At 43.4% G+C, this 22,316-nt stretch overlaps 1 protein-coding gene and 1 pseudogene across 2 annotated transcripts in view; both read left to right on the forward strand.

Annotated features, from left to right (window-relative positions):
- CMTM7 (CKLF like MARVEL transmembrane domain containing 7) overlaps positions 1-22,316 on the forward strand; it is a 47,646-nt gene that overhangs the window by 11,965 nt on the left and 13,365 nt on the right. The gene's annotated exons all lie outside the window — the stretch shown is intronic.
- Positions 15,824-15,945, forward strand: LOC112470352 (annotated as a pseudogene).

Here is a 22,316-nt window from a genome sequence, read left to right on the forward strand (position 1 = left end):
GTGCCTGAAACAAAGAAAATCTTTAAAATCTTTTTTTTTTTTTTTTTTTTTTTTTGAATGAGTGAAAGCACATTTCTTTGCCAAAGCCTCTGGTAATAGCACTCCTTTCAAAACAGTCAGTCCGGGTGAAGTGCTTGAGCGACTTGGAAGGAAGACACGATCATGCTGTGTTGGGAGGTGCCCGCTGAGGGGTGGGCTGTAGGCCCAACTATGGGAAGGGCCCCTCTGCCAGGCCCGGGATGTGTGGTGGGGCCTGGAACACATCTCTTCAGACCCGCAGGCCAGGAAGCGGGGTGTCTCTGGCGGAGTGAGGAGAGGCCGAGGGGAGATGCAGGTGGGGACCCCAGCAAGGAGAGGGTGGGATGCCCAGCCCAGAGTTTCAGATAAACATACAGTTTCTGCACTGGCTGCTGGTGTGAGAGCACCTTTCTTTTTTATTTAGTTGAGCTGACAGGTTTCCACTGACTCACACTGTCAAAACAGTAGGTTCCTATGCCAAAGGAAACAGAGGCGAGCCAAGGGATGAGAGAAGTGTCTGTCAGTTTGTCAAGCTGTCAGGACAGCATTTCTAATTTAAAGCAACACCAGCAAACACTGAATAGTGGCATTACTATATTGGATTAAAGGCTAAAAGAATCAAGTGCCAGACGTGGCCGGCTCACTTTCTGATTTCTATTTCCGGCTCAGAAACTAACCTTTTGATGTGGTCCTAGTCGTGGCTCTTTACCTGGCCAAGGCTACTTCAAGTCACTTCACCAAATATTTATTTAGTGCTTACCCTGTCCTAGCCCTGAGCCAGCTGCCGGGGGAACAGCAGTGAACAAGACAGGTTCAGCCCCTCCTCTGTGAGCTGAAAATCTGGACAGTAAACAGATGTGGTGTTTCATCACCTCTAAGGCACCATTGTTTTTGGCACTACTAGGAAAAGAAAGAAGAAAGGAAAGGAAAGGAAAGATTAGGTTTTTAATTATATAATAATACAAATCTCTTATTTAGAATTTTTATGATTATTGAAAGATCTTTCAAACTTAGAGATTTTGTATTTTCTCGTGAGTGGATATAAAGAGAAATTGCTGAAAGAAGACAAATTGGTTAAGATATTCTTAAAACTTTGTTATAGTCAGAGCCCTCTTTTAAATTCCTTTCTTTAAAATGTACTTTTACGCATCTTTTTCCTCTATATCATCAAGAGTGTGAGCAGTACAGCATTCCTTAGAAGAATCCATGAAAGAACTAAAAGCCATTAGGGCTTGGCTCATATGCTGGCTTTGGACTCCCGCTTTGGGAATGATGCTAAAAACATACTGATTCGCCATTCCACCATCTCGGCCTCACAAAGCCTCTGGTTCCCAGGGCTTCAAAGAGTGCTCCACTCTGGCTCCAGGATTTTCTCCTATTCTGCTGACACCCTTTCTTCAAATTTCGATCCTGGCACATTGAACGTTGGTACATGGCAGGCATGGTAACTACACTACAGTTGTTGTCTGGTCTGGCCGTCAGCAATTGTAGAATACACCACTGCCTTGAGGGAAGTAAAAATGTGCAAGAATGAGCATCTTTGAATTAGTGAAGTGTGGTTAGTGTGAGCATCATGAAGGAGGAAGCAGAGGATGCTGTGAGCACAGATAACAGGGGTTATCTAGCTTGCTTTCAGATCTTCCCAGATAAGGAACCTTTAGGCTGAGGCCTAAGCATTGGAAGGGGCAAGGCAGGAAGAAAAGGTGGGAAAAGTGTTCTGAAACGGAACAGCCTGAGCAAAGACCCAGAACTGAGAGAGAAGATAGGAAGTTGGAAAATTTCTTGGTGAATTCTCAAAATGAGCTTTTTGGTACTGGTACAGTATGGGAGAGCTGTAGCCACAGATGTAAGTCAATAGTGATCCTGCTGAGTTTTGACAGCTTCATTATTGTCAAGGGTCTTACAGGAACTGCCAGAGGAGTGAATGATGTAGAGAGCATGTTAATTTGCCTGTTCCATCTGGGTCTTCCAATGAAGGCATTTTATAGGTCTAGCATTTATTTTGAGATTTTATATTACTACACAAGTATGATTAGTGCAACATCAACATAATTTATGTTTTTAAAAGTATTAAGAAAACGAAATTTACCCATGACACACCATCGTACAAATTCCACAGAAGTTCCAGCTGGGTCCTTGAGTGAGTGTATGGAAGCTTTCAAGACTGTAATCCTGCTGACTACAGTCAGGGATTCTGCTTCCCTCTTATTTTTTTTTATCATAAAATTCGATATTTAGTAACATGCCTGTTGCTATAAAATCTTCATAATTATGCACAATATGTGCAATCATCTAAGTAGATATTCTTTAGTAACCATTCACTTTTGAACATGTGGGTGGTTTTTGAGCTTTTAGCTACCATACATATTACATTGAACATTTGCCGTGGTTGGGAAATTATAGTCTGCTCACCAAATTTGGCCTGCCAGATGTTTTTTTTTTTTCCTTTAGCATTTTATTTTATTATTAGTTTCAAGTATACAGTTCATTGGTTAGACATTTACATAATTTATGAAACAATCCCCCTGATTACTCTATCACCCCTCTGGCTCTACACATAACCATTACATTACTGCTGACTGCATTCCCTATGCCATGTCCCCATCCCTGTGACCATCTATCATCTACTAATTTGTACTTTAACCCTTTACCCCTTTCTCCCAGCCCACCCAACTCTCCTCCCCCTGGCTTTCACCAGATTGTCTTCTATATTTGTGAGTTTGTTTTCAATTAGTTTGTTCTTTTTGTTCCTTAGATTCTGCATATAAGTGAAATCATATGGTATTTATCTTTTCTCTGACTTATTTTGCTCAGCATAACTTCTAAGTCCATCCCTGTCATTTCAGATGGTAGGATTTCATTTTTTAATGTGCTAGCTGTTTTTTAAATAAAACTTTATCGATACACAGCCAAACCCACTCATTTATGTATTGCATAAGGCTGCTTTTGCACTGTGCTGCAGAGTTGAGTAGCGATTGTATGCCTCTCAAACCCTAAAATATTTACTCTCTGGTTCTTTACCGAAAATATCCGCCAACCCCTGTTTTATAGTGTGTAGTAGAGCTTTTTCTGACTAGGGTTATTTTCCCTAAGATAAATTCTGAGAGATAAGATTATTCACTCGTAGGATATAGATGTTATCTTTCTGCTTGCAAAATAATTTCTAATTTACAACATGAATATGGACCATATGAATAGTGACATGAGAACAGATGAATGAACCAATTAATTGACCATTATAAGATTATAATAATTAGAAGGTATTATAAAGCCACTCTGGTTGTACTCAGAGTTTTCTAATTTACATTTCCCTTTAACTCCCTCCCCAAGTAGTACCCGGTTCTTTTCATTCAGAGCATTCCTCACAGCTCTTAATTTTATTAATGTAAAGCTAGCTGCTGTAACATGTAAACCCTCAAATGTCAGTGTTTTAACACAATAGCCTTTCCCCTTCCTTATTCCCTGGCTAAGCACCACTTCTCAGCCACAGCTCTATAATTTGGAAAGAAGAACACAGATTTTGATATCACTTAGCTATCTCTGCTATAATTACTATTTTAAAAAATCTATTACTATAAAATATATATTCTATTTGTAATATTAGTATATACAATAAATAATAGATTCATTGTATTATATATAATAGTGTATATATATTCATTATATTATATATAATAGTGTATATTCATATGCTCAATTCTGATTCACAAGTCTAAAAGCATGAACTGGCAAAACTTTGCTCACACTTCTGTTTGGCTGCCACCCTGACCTGGAGAGGACATTGTTTACATATATATACTCTCTGTTCTGTAGCTTGCTTTTTAAAGCTTTTATTATGGGAAATTTTTAACATAAACATATTGAGAATATTATAATGACCCCACACCTACTTATCACCCAGCTGAAACAATTAACAACACATGTAAATAAATAATCATCTAACAGTATATATTTATCGTCTAAGCAATCTTGTTTCATCTATGTCTCCCATCCATCTCACAGGTTATTTTGAAGCAAGTCCTAGACTCCTTATTCAGTATGCATTCTTTTTAATAATGACCTCTATTACTAATATTACTGTTGTCACAACTCAGAAAACTAACAATTAATACCATCAAATATCTAGTCTGTTCAGATTTCTTCAGTTTATGCAAATCAGGATCCAAACAAAACCCACACTTTGTATTTCATTCATATATTTCTCAAGTCTCTCTTAATCTTTGGGCTCCTCCCCCTCCTTCTTTTTCTTTACCATTGAATTCTCTAATAAATTTGGTCATTCATTCCTGTGATTCCTTCTCACTGAGTAGATGTGTCTGAGTGCATCCTTGTGGTATCATTAACAAAGTCTCCAGTCCCCTGTATTTCCTACAGGTTGACAGTTAGATCTAGAGGTTCATCAGGTTCAGATTTGTTTGTTCATTTGTTTGTTGCAGGACCACTTCCTGGTTGGTAATGTGTATTTCCATCAGGAGATATATGATGTCTGGTTATCTATTTTCATTGTGTTAAGATTGTTCAGTAGGCTCAGGTGTTGTCTGACAGATCCTTCCATTATAAAGTGGGAACCATGCTTTTTCAATGGTTTTCGCATTGCTGTTTTCATCTAACAGTATATATTTATCGTCTAAGCATAAGGTTCTCTGCTTCATAATTACTTATTTGCTTCTTGTCTCATAATGTCTGCACTTAATGTCGTGGGAGCTAAGAACATGTTTCAGAATCTGTTTCTAGGGGATTGCCCTGCTCCATCCTAATGATCAACTTAAGCGCTCTTGATTCAGTTTTCCTTCTCAGCTTTGCATTGACTTTGAAAGTTTGCACCTTCTTTGTTGCTCTTCATAATGATGCTTCAACACTGCATTCATAGTTCCTTTCTGGCGCAAATCTCTGCTCTTTCCTTCATCTTTGACATTTCTTACTAAGACTCCTTTTATTGCCTTCTTATTTGAAGAAGAGGTAAAATACAAGTTACTAAAATAATAAGTATTCAAATTTCACAGACCATCTGTCCCTGAACAGATATCTACTTTAAGTCAATACCAGTCTTCACTCTTGGGGGCCAAGAGGTAAAGTGAAGAAAAATAAAGGCTGAACATTGCAGGGAGGGCCCTCTCCACTAGGAGCAAAAGGGAGGCTGATAAAGTAGTGGCTCCAATTTAGTTTCTAATTCACATGCAGAGAGAGACACCTTCCAGAAAATTTAATTAAGGAAGAGGAAGTGGTAACCCAAGAATGTTATGATAGAGGGCCTGCAGATTATTTACTATAATAATATCGTTCCATGCACCTGATGAGGATTTTATTTTGCATTTAAAACATGTAGAACATGTAATATGTGCCAGGTGCTGTGCTTAGTGCTTTTCAGGTATTTTCAGATGAGATACCGTTTGTCATCTCCATTTTCCAGTTGGGAAAACTTGAGGCTCTGGCATGTTATATAACTTTTATAGGTCATATAGCTAGTAAGAGGCAGTGGGATTCTCACTGCTTGAGTGATATGTAGGGTAAGTCACTTATGCTCTCTGTGCCTCAGTTTCCTCATCTGCGAAATGGGGAAGATGATATCACCTGGTCCGAAGGTCATAGATCCTATGTGATGTACTTGAGCCCTGAGTAAATGTTAATTACTACTCTTTTACCTCCTTTCAGTGTCCTAGTGAGATCTTTCATCTTTAATCGTTTCCTCAGAAATCAACTGGACTTTTTCTTAATATTCATTATAGTTGTAGTTCCTACGAGGTCTTCATCTTCTTTTCCTCATTGCATGTCCCCACCTTATTCTGTGAGTCTGCACTGGTCCTTTTGATAGGAACGTTAGATTGGTGCAGGTCAGTGTCTGAATGAGGAGGGGTATTGAAGATGTTCTATTTTTCACTTCGCTATTGAGTATAGAGCGTGTAATATGTGCCAGGCAGAGAGGCATCGAGGTGACGAGGAAAGAATATCTGGTTGGCTCTTGCCTCTGCTACTGAGTAAGCTTGAGTAAATCATGCCCCTTATCTTGATCTCAAATTTCTCTCCTGTGAAGTGGGAGGGCAGTTTTCAAGATCGCTTTTGTTCTAGTCATTACATCTATGTATATAACTGTGCAAGGTCAGAATATGGATTGCATGGCAAGTCCACAAAAGCCTGGGTGTGGATGAACTTTGAGCGTTGGGGTCTGTGCTCTTCCTGTATCAGGGCCTTTTCTATAAGGTTTTTCTGTCAGTATCAAGAAATTTCAGGGCAGAGAAAGTCTAAGTTCTGAAAATAAAACCCTGTGGAAATGCCCCGGTGAGGTTTTTCCATGGTGTAGTGAGGGCCGGGGCCTCTGAATTTCATCTTATCTCTATAACCTCTCGCTCTGCGGTTTGACAGTATCATGAGACCATCTCTCTGCAGGTGTCTTATTTTTTTTTTAGTTTTTTGGGGTTTTTAAAGGTTTTTTTTGGTAACAGCTTTGTTGAGATATAATTCACATACCATACAGTTGATCCATTTCAAGTATACGAGTCAGTGCTTTTTGATATATTCACAGAACGTGTGCCACCATCACCGCAGTCAATTTCACAACTTTTAGAAGAGTTATGAGCGTTTTGACAAGTGCATAGAACCGTGTATCCATCACCACAACATGACAGGAAACAGCCTCATCACCTCCAAAATCTCCTTGTACTCTCACTTTGTAGTCAGTCCCTTCCCCTACCTCATAGCCGTTTTTGCCTTTCCATATAAACTTTAGAATCAGCGTGTCAATATCTACCCAAAAAGCCTGCTGAGATTTGATTGGGATTATGTTGAATCTGTGTATCAATTTGGGATGGATTGACATGTTAACAATATTGCATTTTCCAATCCATGTATGTGTTATACCTCTTCTTTTATTTAGGTCTTCTTTGATTTCTTTTATCATTATTTTATAGTTTTCAGCATACTACAAGGTTAGGTTTAAACCTAATAAATATTTCTCCCCCCTTTTTTTTTTGGCTACTATTAAATAGATCTGTGTAAATAGTTCTGTTTCTAATATTTAATTTCGGTTTTTCATTGCTAAAATGTAGAAATACAGTTAATTTGTATATGTTGATCTTGCAACCTGCGATATTGCTAAATTTATTAGTTCTAAGATCTTTTTCTGTAGATTCTTTGAGATTTTCAACCTAGGTAATCATGTAGTCTATGAATAAAAAAATATTGTTTCTTCCTTTCCATCTATATGCCTTTTATTTCTTTTTTCTTACCTTATTGCAACTTCCAGAAATATGTTGAATGAGAGAGATGAGAGAGGTCATCCTTTCCCTGTATTAGGGGAAAAGCATGCCGTCTCACCACTAAGTATGATATTAGCTGTAAATTATTCTGTAAATGCTCTTTATCAGGTTAAGGATGTTCCTGCTAACCTAGTTTGCCGGAAGTTTTTTGTTTTTGTTTTTGTTTTAAGAATGGATGTTGCATTTTGTGAAATGCTTTTTCTGCATCAGTTGGTATGAATTTTTGGTTTTCCTTCTTGGGTCTGTTAATACGGTGCATACATTGATTTTCAAATATTCAACCAGCCTTGTGTTCCTGGAATGAACTTTAGTTACTTGTGCATTTGTATTTTTTACGTATTGTTAGATTCGGTATGCTAATATTTTGTCAAGGGTTTTAGATAGCCTGAAAAGCATTGATCTATAAGTTTGCTAACGACCCAGCCCACTGTCAGTCCTTCCCTTCTAGACACTCACATACTGAGTCTAGTGTGGCTTATTCTGAATCCTCGTCTCTCTTTCCTCTTCCTGTGGTGGCTGTTCTTTTTGGCTTTCCATGTTTCTCACTTCTGCTCACGTGTTAGAAAAGCATGAAGTTATGGTACTCAGTATAGAAACAGGATTTAGGAAGACGCATTTGAGTCCAGTAGCTAGATTCAAGTTAATTTGCCTCGCCTTCTTGAGGTCCTGCTCAATGTCTGGCCCCCACTGTGGCCCTCGGAGGACAGTGAATTTGTGTTGGATTTACCTGAGTGATGCAGTTCTCTGTTAACAGGTGCATGAGAGGAGGTATCATCTAGGGCGAACCTTTCATTCATGCCTCTTTCACGTTCACATCTTATCTGCTTCCTCCAAAGGCATCCAGACCAGGGCAGAGGGAGGGCTGCTCCCTTGGGACTGAAAGGCCCTCTTTGTCTTACCACCAGATGGCCCCAGGGTGACCCTGCATATCCAGTGAGGGGAAACACAGGGAGTGTCGGGCTTCCAGCCTTACCAGGTTATTTTTAACCAGTGAAGTCTGAAAGGAGGGCTTTGTTTCCACCTGGCACTCGGGTGACTCAAAAGTGAGAGAGGGAAGGGAAGTGCAGGCATCAGAAAAGGGCCTGCTCAACGCTCTCCTCCTGAAATAACTTCGATGAACCTGGGGGTGCAGGTCACATGTTCTTGCCTTCGTACTGAAGACAAGGTAGCTAGAGGAAGGAGGATGAACGGGGCAAGGTGTCCACACCACACCCGCGGTCTTGCCTGTCTGCAGGGCGGTTCACCACTGCAGGCTTTCTGGTCCCTGGCAGCACAGGCAGCCAGAGGGCAGGTGGGGGAGGTCCTCTCTGGGGAGTTGTTCTCCGGAACTGGATCCCAGAGCAGGAGAGGGGGACAGCTCATGGCCTGCAGAAGGGGTGAGGCCTGGTGCATTTTTCTTTAATCGCTGGTTTTAGATGTGGAAATGTTTGGACAGGTGGAATTGCCAGCTCATTCTGAGCGTGCTCTCAGCAGTTTGAGGAATCTGAGGCAGCTACCTCCCTACTCAATAGCACAGGGAGTTTCCTGTTGGCACCTGCCAGCCACATGGACGCTGCAATTGGGTTGCCTGCTCCCCACATCACCACGCAGCCTTGATCCCCGGAGGCTACCCTGGGACATCTGTGCCACCTGCTGTCCTCCTCTCTCACCTGTCTCCTCTGCCCATTCCTCTGGCTGGTACTTCAGTCTAGTCCTCCTTACCTCATTAGGACTGACACGGCCTCCTCCTAACCAGCCTCTGAGTCCCTTCACCCCAAACTCTGGTCCACTTAGAGATTAGTTCTCCGCAAGTGCAATTCTGCCTATGGCTCTTTCTGCTCAGTAACCTTCACAAGCTCCCCACTGCCCACCGATAATGTCTCCTTCCTCAGCCTGGGATCGGCTCCCTGCCAGCTTTCTTCCCTTCATGCCCCTTTACACACTCTGGGGTTTGCCTAAAATGGACAACTCACTGGTTGCCAAATGTGCCCTGTGTTTTTCCGCCCTATGCCATCTTTTGCCCTGTTCCCTCTGCTAGAAGCCTCTGTTTTCCATTCTGTATATATTCAAATCCCACCTCCTGCGGAGCCCACACAGGGGCTTCATCTGCACCTCACAGAGGACATGCCTGACCTCCTCCCCGTTCCAGGCTCCCGTCTTCACAAATTATACCTCCCTGATGATATTTATCCCCTATTCTCTTTTAGGGTAATTGTTTCTGAGTCTGAAGCTCCTTACCCTTTAGGACAGAGCCTGTGTCTAAGCTGTCCTCATATCGCGCTCATCTCCTGGTGACAATACACTCACTGCACTCAGAAGAATCACTGTTGAAGTACCACTCTGTGCTAAGAGCTTCTCAAACATCGTCCTGTGTTCCCCTTCCTGGCATATCTCTGAAAGGAGTTTTAATACCCAACATTGTTGAATGTTTACTAGAGCAGTACCATGCTATTCTGTTGTGCCCAAATAAGCTCATTTAATCCTCATATCAACTCTGTGTGCGAGGTCTTATTATTATCTTCATTTTAAAGATGAGGAAACTAAGGCCCAGGGAGGTTAACTGGCCCACTAGTAATTATGTTTGTGAAATGACTTTTTGACCCACAGGGCTTGCTAGCCATGCCTTATTTGCTCCCATTCAGTCTTACTTATTCTGACTGGAGGCCAGCCTTTGGCCAACAATCAGACTTTCTTCTCCATTCCTCACTGGGTACCATATGACAGTCACGCATCCTTAACCACTATGTTTTTCCATCAGCGACACATGCTTACAATCCCTTAATGGTTCTTGTGTACTTGCTTTGTCATTTTTTATCCCAGACTAATTTTTCTCCCTGAGGCTGGCACTGATTTGGCATTCTGCTGCCTGGGTTTTTAATCTAGGCATCCCACACCCACATTCTCAAATTCAGCAGCTGTTGACTTCTGGCAAGTGCCCAGGGCTGGATGCCAGGCCTCCTGCCGGAACTGGCCCCACAGCTCCTCCATATATTTACTTCCCCAGGATGGTGGCCAAAGGTCTGAGCAGCATAACTATTTATTCTACATCAGGGTTCACTTAGGATTGTCTTTGGCAAAGTGGAAACCAGTGTCACTTTGTATCGCTAGTGCTAATCACAGGGCCGGGAACATGGTTGGTACTCAATAAATAATCACCGAATAAGTAACTTTATTCTTCTTTCCATTTTCAAAACTAGAGTTGCCTGACTGAGAAACCTGGAATATTCTGGAAACAGATGTATCAGTTAGCTTTCGCTACATGACAAATAGTCATAAAAACTTGGTGGCATACAACAATAAGTGTTTATTGTTCAGATGACTAAAGTCAGCTGGGCTTGGCTCCTCTAGTCATGAATGAGGCGTGCTTCCATGTTTGGGGGTTGGCTTCTGTCATCTGATCTGGGCTGGGTTCAGCCAGGGTAGCTGAAGTGACTCAGCACTGTCCACATGTCTTTCATCCTTCTGCGACCAGCAGGCTGGTAGGCTGAGTAGAGAAAGTGGTGGAAGGATGGCATTAGTCAGTATGAGCTCACCACACTCAAAAGAGCCTACCTCTGCTGCTGCACCACGGCCAGAGTTACCACATTTAATTTAAAGAAAATCAACATGTAGATATATTTGGTAGTAGGATCTTCTTTTCAAATGAAATCTTACCAGGAAGCATCAATAAATGATTCTTCCAAGCTGAGCTGCTCAGGGGTGGGGCCGAGAAAATGCCAACGCTACAGTTCTTGTCCTCCTTCTTCTCCCTGTTGGATTCCGTGGCTACTGGGAAGCCCAAGCCCAGAGCTCTCAAAAGTTGCCTCTGACTGCCACTGGCATTTTTCATTTAACTAAAGCAAGCTCGATGCCTCCCAGCCCAGCAGTTTAAGCCACGTCAGAGCTTCTAGTCTGCGGACGATTCAGACTGAGCATCCACTCAGTGATGCAGGATAGAGGTAGGGATATAAGCCATTCTTAAGTCTTCCCCACCACAGCGGTTTCATTATAGAATATTCAGCAACAGTGTCCTCAGAGGCGACAGCTGCCTTTCAGCTGCGCCTGCCCCAAGAGCATCTCTGCTGAGGGGACATTTTTTTTAAGCCAGAGTCCCAGGTGCAGGTCACAGATGTTCTCTGTCTCACCTGGGCTCATTCATCACTGCCCTCTGGACAGATCTCAACTTCCCCGTGCAAAGAATCAAAACATGAAACCCAGAACGATTCATGTGCTACTTTCAAAACAGACCAAACAGGACCTTTTTTAATTTAAGTGCCTGCTCCAGCTTCTATGGCTACATATCAAATTACCTCAAAACGCAGCGGTGTAAAACAACCACTTATTATGCTCACAAATTCTGTGGGTCAGGAAATTGGGCAGGGCTCAGTGAAGAGGTTTTGTCTTTGCAATGACTGAGCTTCAGCGGGAAGACTTGAAAGCTGGGGCTGGAATGGACTGAAGGCTCACTGGCTCACATGTCACAGTTGATGCTGGCTGTCGGCAAGGGCTCTTAACTGGGGCTATTGTCTGGGCACCTACACGTAGCCTCTCCAAGTGATCTGTGCTTCCTTGTGACATGGTGGGAGGGTTCCGGGAGGAGGGGAGGTGGACGTCCCAAAACAGAGCCAGAAGGGAGTTGTATCGAGCTCTGTGACCTAGCCATGGCATTCATACAATGTCACTTCCACCACATTCTGGGCGGCTCCCAAGGCTGCATGGTTCGAGGGGAGGAGAAACAAATTCTGCTTCTTGATGGGAAGTGGCAAAGTTCTAGAAGAGCATGTGAGGCCAGAAACGTTGCCGTGGCTGTCTTGGGAGAACACAGCCACAGTGCACTAACAGGGTGTTGGGTGTTCTTCGGCAAAGTTCTAGAAGAGCGTGTGAGGCCAGAAATGTTGCCGTGGCTATCTAGGGAGAACACAGTCAGCCACAGTGCACTAACAGGGTGTTGGGTGTTCTTTTTATGCCTCCTTGCTAAGGCCAAGGGAATCAGAATATCTGGCCATTTAAGCTTCTTGTACCTCACCACCAACCACACCAGCACACACACAGATCGTTGAGTCCTCAGGGAAAGCTTGACAGGCAGGGCTTTGCTGATGAATTCATCTGCCCAGTCCCACAGCTTGCTGGGCAGGGGATGTAAAAGAGGCAGAAAGCAGCATACTCTGGTTAAGAACCACATTCTGGAGCCCAATGAAAAAGACTGAGCCCCATCTCTGAGCGCACAGCTCTGTGGCCTGGGGCAGGTGCCTCTCTCCTGTCACAGTTTCCTCATCTGTAAATTGAGACTAATCGTAGCATTTACCTCGTTGGGTTGCCATAATATCAGCAGCCCTACTCCTGGCACATGGTGAGTGCCTAATGAATATTAGCCATTCATGAAAATAATTATTATCGGTATTATTTCAGCATTTCGTAAAATGCTCACATCCCAGCAAGGACTTTGGGCCCTGACCCTGCGGCCACCCATCCTAGAGAAAATTTTTGGCAGTCACCTCTACAGGGAACCTCTGGGGAACACTAGCTCCTACTCTCTATTAAGACCTCAGCTGCATACAGGGGTCATACCACCTGATTTTATTCAGTTCTCTTAGAATCTTAAAAAAGATCATATCATATATTTTCTATGTTTTCCCCACTTCTAAGTTAACATGCCAGTTTCCTCAATTCCAAGATCCTTCCTTCCGTCTGTAAGACCCGCCACTGACTTACAGCCTAGGGGATGGGGAGAAGCAGGTACAGAGCTCTATTCTGTTGTAAATTACGTTCCAACCTCCACATTAAAATGTGTATGGGGGGAGTGTGAATTAGAATTAAGGAAACACATTGTGCTTATTAGAATTTAGAAATACAGAAAAGCACAAATGTTTTCGCATATTTTAGAACCTCTTGGCAATTAGGTTAATTAACTGTGTAATTTAGCAGGACACTTTTGAGGGCAAGGGCATCTCCAGCAGGCCCAGTGCTCTAGAGCATAAACCGGGATTATCCTGACAAGCTAGAACATCTGCTCCCCGACCCTAAAAGCCTGACTTAAAATGAGCACTGAGCACCGTTAACATGCTGAGCACTTGGCCTCCATGTGTTCTCTTGGCACACGTGTGGGTGTATTTTCACATTGCGAATCTTTCTTGGGATCTTTCTTTATTTTATACTATGTTGTGAATATCTTCCGGTGTTATTAAAACCAGATTGTTTAAAGCTATGTTTGCCATAATTACGAAAATAATATTTTCAATACAGACATTTAAAAACTATGAAAAAAAGCACAAGAGGAAAAAAATCACCCATGAACACCATCATTCCAAAATGTTCACATTTAACATTTTGTCCGTGGTAGTTTTCTTTAAAGATATTGTCTATAGTTTTTTGAATAGGGAATGGGAAGTCACAGGTTGGTGCCTGATTTTATTTTTCTTAGCTAGGTAAACGTTTTTTATTAATGGCTACGTAGTATTTTTGTCGTGAGGGTGAGCCATAATTTATTTAATCAACATATACTATTGGATATTTAGGTTTTTTCCTAATTTTTCCACTTTTGTAATACTCTGTAATGATTATTCTTATGAATCGATCTAGGCCTATATCTGTTTCAATAGGACAGTTTAGTAGAAATGACATTATTGAGTCAAAGGACATCTACTTTTTTTTAGATATTTGATAATTTGGTGTTAACTCCGGAAGTATCTTCCAGACCCATGCTCGAGCATGAACCAACCTTTAAATGTTAATTTGCTATTAATGTTATTATTTCACTGTTCATTACATACTTACTTTAGGTCAACACAGCGCTTTTACAGGTATTAACTGACTTTGTCCTCACAACAACCTTCTAGAGTATATACTATCATCTTTATCATCTGGGTGAGGAAACTGAAGCGTGGAAAAGCAAAGCCACACAGGTAGAAAGGGGCACCAGCCACTGATCTGAGGCAGTTGCACCAAAGCCAGGCTGCCTCTCAGGAATAAAATTGGGTTTATGTAGAAAAGAACTGAAGGCTGGAGCATCTGCTCCCTGACCAGTATCTGTGGAAGGTCACTGACCCTTCCAGACTATGAACAGCCATTCCTAGAAGCCTGACACTTACTCCAAGGAGGGAGAAAGGTCCGGTCCAACGGAACAGGACAAGCACTCAGTGAGTTCTTTCGCCGAATGGTTGCTTCGTGAGATCCAATGAGGCCCAGACTCTGTCTGGATCTGCAAGGACATTTTATCTCATGAGGGGCATGAGACTGGAAGGGGATATGGCAGATGCTAGAAAGGGCTAGGGGTGAAATGCTGAAGGAAGGCGAGACCCCTTCAACCTGGGGAACATAAAGGCAGAGAATGTGCTTTTTGGAGGGTACGGAACTACATAACAAAGTAGCCACTAGGCACGTGTGGCCATTTAAATTTAAATTAATTAAAATTAAGAGCTGAATTCCTCAGTTGTACCAGCCACATGTGGTTGTTGGCTACCATATTGCACAGCACAGGTGGAAAAGATTTCCATCATCACAGAAAGTTCGATCGGATGTCACTAGTCTAGAAGCAGGAGTTTGGCAGAGCGAATGGAAGTAAAGGATGGAGAACGGTCAGTAGTGTGCTTCAATTTGGACACGGATGTGCATGGGGAAGTAAAAGTCGACACTGGAAAGGGAGCTGGAAGCAGTTTTTCCGTGTGACTTGTACGCCTCATGTATATTAGATCTCTGTAGTATTTAAAACAAACGGCATCGGTAATGGCGTGGAGGAATCCACATCAGATCATGCATCTCTTAAGTGTCTCTCCGGCCCACAGCTCATATTCTGAGGAAGCTGCCTGTATGTCCCATCACTTGACCCTGGATCAGACTGGCTGGAACAAAGACGGAACCATCAATAAGACATAGAGAGTTCTGAGTCCCGTGAGGTGACTCTGGTTAGAAGGGATGCTCCCTGTGGAGAGTGTGATGTGAGGAGCTCAGTACTGGGACGCATGGCTGGGACTGGAGAGAAGCATGCTCACTTGTGGGCTGTGCCCTGAGTGGGGAGGAATGCCCACCAGCTCTCCCCAAGGGTTCCAAAGGGAATTAAGCTGAGGTGTTGTCAGGTAGCTAATGTGTTGGGGTTAGGCTGGCTTGGGTTTGGCTGTAAGAAATCTGTCTCACCTTAGTGCAAGAGTTCTCGCTTCTTTTTCTGCTCACATAGGATCTTTATTTGGCTTGTGAAATTGTCCCATGCATTTCTAGACATTTCAGAGTCTTAGATATGTTCTCCACACCCCCTGCCAAATTGATCGACACAGGCTGGGTATTTTTCTAGTTAGTCCTGGGGACACATTGCTCCAGAAGGTACTTCTGTTCTTTGCAGAGAGTCAGACAAGTTGTGTTCAAGCCCAGCTTGTACCGAGAATTATGGAAAACTGTGGGCTACAGCTGTCCACCTGTGGTCACCTGTGGCCCCATTCAGATACCAGTGTACTTGACTGCATCGGACACACTCTCCCTGAGTCTCTGCACTGATACTTGCTATGGTGGCTTTTGTGACTAGAGAACCTAATCGCTTGGTCTGGCTGTGGTTGGAATGGGAACGGTTAGGCTTTCATTTAGTTTAGAAGGAACCAAAAGTCTTTGTCTATGGCCATGCCACCCTAAACGTGCCCGATCTCGTCTGATCTCAGAAGCTAATAAGCAAGGTTGGGCCTGGTTAGTACTTGGATGGGAGACCACCTTGGAAGACCAGGTGCTATAGGCATTAAAAAAAAAAATCTTTGTTTTCTCTTGGATGAAATCCCATGGCATCACTCTACCTGCATGCTTATTAATACGATTCAGTTTTTATAATTTTTAAAATAAATTTTATAAATTTATACTTTTTAAAATAAAGATAATTTCCTAACTTCTACTTGTGCCTTTATGGTAAGAGTGATGACTACAAATCTCAAGTCATTTTTCCCTCTGCTCTTCCCTCTTTATGCCAATTAGTTATTTCTCTGAGCATATCGGGTATTGTATTTTAACTTTATCATGATGGAAAATTTCAAACATGTACAAAAGTAGAGAGAATAGCACAATGAACCCCTCCCTGTGTGCCTCTCACTCAGCTGCAACAGTCACCAGTTTATGCCTAATCATTGTTGAAATATATCCCCACCCACTTAATCCCCCCAAATTATCTTTAACAGCTTAATTGAGGTATAATGTATATCCCATCAAAGCTACTAGTTTTAAGTTTGCAGTTCAATGATTTTTAATAAGTTGACAGAGTTGTGCAGCCATCACCATAATCTAATTTTAGGATGTTTTTATCGCCCCTAATACCCATTTGCTCCCATATTATTAAGCACGTTCTGTACTGTGTTTTGTCTCATCCGTAAATATTTCAGTATGTGTCTAAATTGTTGGGGATTGTATTTGCTTGTCATCGCAGCACCCACTCAGGCAGCTCCTCTTCTGCTTGTGCCTAAAAGCAGACCCCCACATCCAGTGCTGCCTCCCCATAAACCCGAGAGTGCCCGAGGAGAAGGGACTACAGCAAAGAAGCTGCACTCAGCCTGCTGGCCGTTTTTACACTGGGGTACTTTGAGAATCAAGTTTAACCCCAAATTTAGGTCTGAGTATATTATTGAAGACCTACTCTGTGCTAGGCTCTGGGGATACAACAGGGAATTAATCACGGTCCCTGTCTGTGTGCCCACTGGCATCATCCCATGTGCTAAAGGTAGGACCTCTCTGGGGTGATGGTTTTTACCTTCCACTAGACATGAGGCAGGAGTGAGCAGGATGTGGCTCTGCTCAGTGCCTAGTACATAGAAGGCCTGTAGGAAATGGACATATAATTGCATTCATTCATGTGTTCCTTCATTTATTCAACAGATATCTATGGAGAACCCATGTACCATCAGGGTACTGGGGAAACAGCAGTGAAGAAAACAGGTCAAAGCCCCCATCATCATGGGGCTTACATTCAGGGGGTGACAGACAATGAAAAAATAACAGGTAAAATATACAGCCTGCCATGCAGCGATAAGGGCTCTCTCTGAAGCAGAATAATTCAATGTGTGGCACCTACGAAAGAGAAAATATTTCTAGTTTTTTAAAAGCAGAGTATAAAACTATATAGTGCATGTGATTCAATCTTTAAAAAGGAAAAATAATACATATGTGCCTCTGGCTTAGGTGTGAGCTCATCCCTGTGGAACACACTCACTCCTCACAGAGAGTCTCAGCAGTCAGGTAGACCTGGATTTGCTTCTTGGTTCCACCACCTGCCATCTGTGTGACCGTCGTTGGGGAAGTGACCCACCCTTGGTCCTTACCTTCATCAGATCTGTGAACTCAGCACCGTGCCACCTGGCCATGGTGGGGCTGCTGCGAGGATAAAATGAGCTGGCATCACACAGCCGGCTACCTGCGTTCAGTAGGTGGTGGTTTCTGCCGTCCCCCTGGACTCCTCACCCCTCGTGGCTCCCGATTCACTCCTTGGACTTCCACGCCTCCTGCCCTGCCTTGGCCGGTGCTTCCTTCACACCTCGGGCGTTTCCTTGGCACTGACCTCCAGACATCTGCCCTACTCCTTCTCTGTCCTGTTCACTTTTGCTGACACACATCCAGTAGCCAGCGTGGAGGCCGGGGTTCCCTTTAGAGACACAGCTGCATGACGAGGGCCATCACTGCCACAGCAACTACAGGCTGCCTCACTGAGGCTGCCTAGGTCCAAGCCCTGGCTCCAGATTCACTAGTTGTGTGATCGGCGCAAATCGCTTTGTGTGTCTGTCCCTCGGCTCTCTTTTTGTGAACGGAGGAGAGTAACAGCACCTACGTTGTGGGATCTTGTCAAGATCAAAACAGGCAAGTACATATAAAGCACTTAGAGCTTGGTGCATAGCGAGTGTTCGAACAGCGTTAGTCATCACCTTTGCTCTTCTTACCACCTGAGGAGCCGTGCTGATGGCCTCTTCCTCTTTGGGGTTCAACCCGGACATTCCCTGTGGCATCTCCACATTGTCTCAGTGCCCTTGGTCCTCACTGATGACCCACTTCTGAAGGTGACTACTCACAGCCCTGTCCTCCAGGAGTCTTCTCAGCGAGGCAACAACCACCCACAGCCCTGTCCTTTCGCTTCCATAGAAAGAAGCACATCCTCCCCCTAATCATGGCAGGAGTGAGAGGCAGAGGAGGCTGCTTTTGTGTTCTTGATATGCAGCCAGCCGCTACAGACCAGGAAATCTAGTCAGATACTGAAAGAGAAATAAACTAGAGAAACCATTACCTGTTGCAAACGAAAACTTGTGATTGCAGTTTGGTTCAGTATAAGCACCAAACCTCCAAGCTGGCACGAACGTCAGTGGTGCTTCTCACCCTTTTTGACACAGTGACACATCTGACGGGTTGTGCTAACTCAAGCCTCCTAACTGTGGTCTGATGACGTTTGCCAGTGAAGAGCAGTGGTGACACAGGTGGTGTGATTATTGCACAGGTAGTCCATCCAGGCCGCATCTGTTGTAAAAAATCGGTTAGGGACAAGGGGAGCAAATCCTGGCCTGAGTAACAAGCGGAGAATGTTCTGGCTGCATCATGAACTGGGTACCCGGAAGCCCGTCTTCCATCACACCCGCACCCACATACCCTGGAAAGTCTGCAGGCCAGGCAAGCATTCGGCCAACTTGGAAAAGTGTTTACAGAGTGGCCACCAAAAGTCACTCATCTTCTAAGCGCCAGGCATTGTCCTAGGTCCCTAAGTGATGTTCCACGATAAAATACAATCCTCTCCTCAAAGGACCTGAGGCCAGTAAGGGAGGACGTGTGTTTTTCTAATGTGTTAGAGTGTCACGGAGCTTATGACAGAGGATGGCAGGATAACCCCAGAAATGATTCATTCACCCAAAGTTGAATTAAGCAGTGGGCAAGGCACGCTGCTGGGAGCAGAGAGAGTAGGCGTGAAACTCAGAGTCCCTCTACTCGTGGAGCTTACATTGTAGTTGGGGAGAAAGATAGTGAACAAGTTAATCAACAAATACTCATCAGCACCAATTGCAAAGGTACCATAAGAGAGAATACTGGGGACCCCCCTGAGGGACAGAATATACCCAGAGAAGCAGAGGCAGTTGGGACTAGAACCTGAAGCCTCTTTGGGCCCATTAAATGATTTTTACCTGATTCAAGAATATGGGGAACTATTGAAGGGTTATAAGGCTTTCAGGAGTTTTTAAGGGGGTTGCTCTGTGGACACTGGATCGGAAATGAGCAGATAGAAGCTTGTGTAAAACGCAGCGTTGCAAATCAATGAAAGGATGTCTTATTCAGCAAATACCGTTAGTACAATTGATTCACTATTTGGTAAGTTAGAACCCTACTGTGTGTCCTAGCTCGTGCCATCCACAAAAAAATAAATCCCACATGCTTAAAGAGGTGAAAGTTCTATATATAAGAAAGGAAAACATGTATTTCTTTTTAATGTAGTCTATTCTATAATCTTGGGGTGGAGAATAAGACACAAAACCCAGAAGCCATAAAAAGTGATACTTAGATTTGGCTGCAAAAAAAAAGTTAAACTTTGGTAAAACAAAAAACTAAAAATAAAGGCAAATGAGAGACAGAATTATTTGTAATATCTATAACAGATAATAGGTTCATATTCAGAATATAAAGAGTTCTTCAAGGCCATAATAAAAATACAAACAATAGAAAAATAGGCCACGAATATACACAGGCAATAACCAATAAACACATGAAAAGATATTCAACCAACTAGTAATCAGGGAAATAAAGATTAAATAACAAAATATCATTTCCGTTCTTTTTAAACACGGGTAATCTGTGTTGGCAAGATTTCATATTCAGGGAGACTCCTGACTTTTTTGGACAGCATTTTGGCAGCATGCATCAAAAACTTAAATGTGAATATGCTTTCACCCAGTAATTTCACTTCTAGGAATTTTCCAGAAATGTTCATACATATTCAAAGACTATGTCCAAGAATGTTTTTTGCAAAATTGTTTGTATTCATCAGAAACTGGGAATGTGATAAAGGCCCATTAATAAAAGACTGTTTGAAAGTAGTGGAGGCCATTCCGTCCCCAGGAGAGCTTTTAGGTTGTGACGCCTGGGGAGATGCTGCTGGCATCCAGTGGGTGGAGACCAGGATGCTGCTGACTGTGCTAACAGACAGCCCACTACATCCGTGAATCCTCCCGCCCCAAAGGTCAATAGTGCCGAGGCTGAGAAACCCCGGGTCAAATTCACAGCCCGTTAAAAGAAAAGGGTGGATTCTATATGTATCTATATGTGTGCCGTGAAAGATCTCTGAGACATGTCATACAGAAGTGCCATCTTACAACTTCGTATGTGATCTTTACAATACAAGAGAAGAAAATGAATGAATTTTTTAAACCACTAAATAATTTGTTCTTCAGAGGCAACCACTGTTAACAGCTACTTATGTGGCCTTTCAGAAATAGCCCCAGTGTGGACAAGCGTGGGCTCTGGTTTTGAGTACTCTGCAGGTGACTTTGCTCCATGGTTAGATTCTGAAGTCTGTGCGTTGGCCAGCTGCTCAGAGACCTGGGCCCGAGGACCCCTGACATAGAGTTTCCTAGATTAACTCCCCTCCCTTGTGTTTTCTATGGCATTTTTGTATGTGAATACAAAACAAATCTGTGCGCTGGAGACTGGAGCGTGGGAAGAAGCTGTAGCAAGTCTGATGTTGGTGAGTGGGAGAGGGGAGGGGTTCTCAGAGGAGGTAAGCCAGGGTGAGAGCTCTATCGCCCAGTGGGTGTTAATGAGATCCCACAAGGGCTGTTTCCTGGTGATGGCTAGTGGGGCTTTAACAGGGAGACGGGTGAATTTACCTACACCCCAGGGCAGAATTCAGCCCAAGCTGGGAAGCTGGGAAAGTTTCAAATTCTCTTCCTGCCTGCCACCTGCCAAGCAAATTCATCTAGGGGCCTGCTTACCATCCACAAATGCAGTTCCAGTCACAGAGTCATCATCCACACCTCTGACTTTTTTAACAAACCTAGCTTTCATCTCCTCCACTTTCCCAGAAATGCTTTAGAGTTGGGCCGAGACTTTTGGAAATTGCCTCTCATCAGTAACTTCGCCCATTCCCGCCGGTCTCTCTCAGTGAAACATTACTCCAAGGTCAGCATAAAAACCCTTGTGAGAGGGTGGGGTTGGGTGACCTGCCAGCATCCAGCCCAGGGTTCCTAAAACAAAAGGTATCTGGTGCCATCTTCAGCCAGACACAGGCATGCTCCATGGGCCAGTCTTGGCGGGAGCGCAGAGGGACACAGGCACTAGGCAGCAGGTGACAGGACCCCTGAGATCACCAGAGGCCTCTGCAGCTCAACTCAGAAGAAAGCATCACCTGAACACGGCCTCAGAGTCTTGTCCAGAAGTGTCCATCTTAGACTTTAAAATGTCATTTCTCCCCAGAGGAGGTCAGGAAGAATCCCCACCACCCTACTCTTTTTCAGTTCTTATGGCTGGACTAGTAATAAAATAGTAAAATTGACACAAGACTAGATTAATAAGAGAAAAACCGTTGTAATATGTGCTCACGGGAGAATTACAATATGTTCCTCAGATCATAAAATAAGGCTCAAAGACATGATCGAACCAAGTACCTTTTCATACTTTGTAGTGAAAGAAAGAATAACCTTGTGAAGAATTGACAGGACAAAGTACTCATTAGAAAGGAATCTAAACACGAGGTGTGGGTATTCATTAGTGAGTAATCTAAACAAAGTTTGGGCCAGGGTGGTAAATTAATAAAGTGTTTATATGAGCTCTTTGGCTCGTAATCTCTTTAGTCATCAGATTGTCTCTCTCGGCTTCCCTGGAGCCGGGAGAGCATCTTTCACAGGGGAGATTTGTTTCCTGCATTCGAGGAGACAAGCAAGGGTCCAGGTGCCCTCCTGGCACCAGCTGCTCATCAAGTAACCTTAATTCAAAGTAATGAATATGCCACTGTGGGATGTTTGGGGCTGTCCTGTCCTGGGCCCCAGCAAGGGATGCGACCAGACTGAGAACCTAAGCAAGCCGTCTGGCACCTGGCCGTGGAGTTGGGACCACCTTGTTTTAGTTCCAAAGTTTTCAGGGGACAATTGTTTCTCTCAAGTAATG

Source organism: Pteropus alecto, unplaced genomic scaffold (genome assembly GCF_000325575.1).
Source record: "Pteropus alecto unplaced genomic scaffold, ASM32557v1 scaffold10, whole genome shotgun sequence".
Classification (NCBI taxonomy): domain Eukaryota; kingdom Metazoa; phylum Chordata; class Mammalia; order Chiroptera; family Pteropodidae; genus Pteropus; species Pteropus alecto.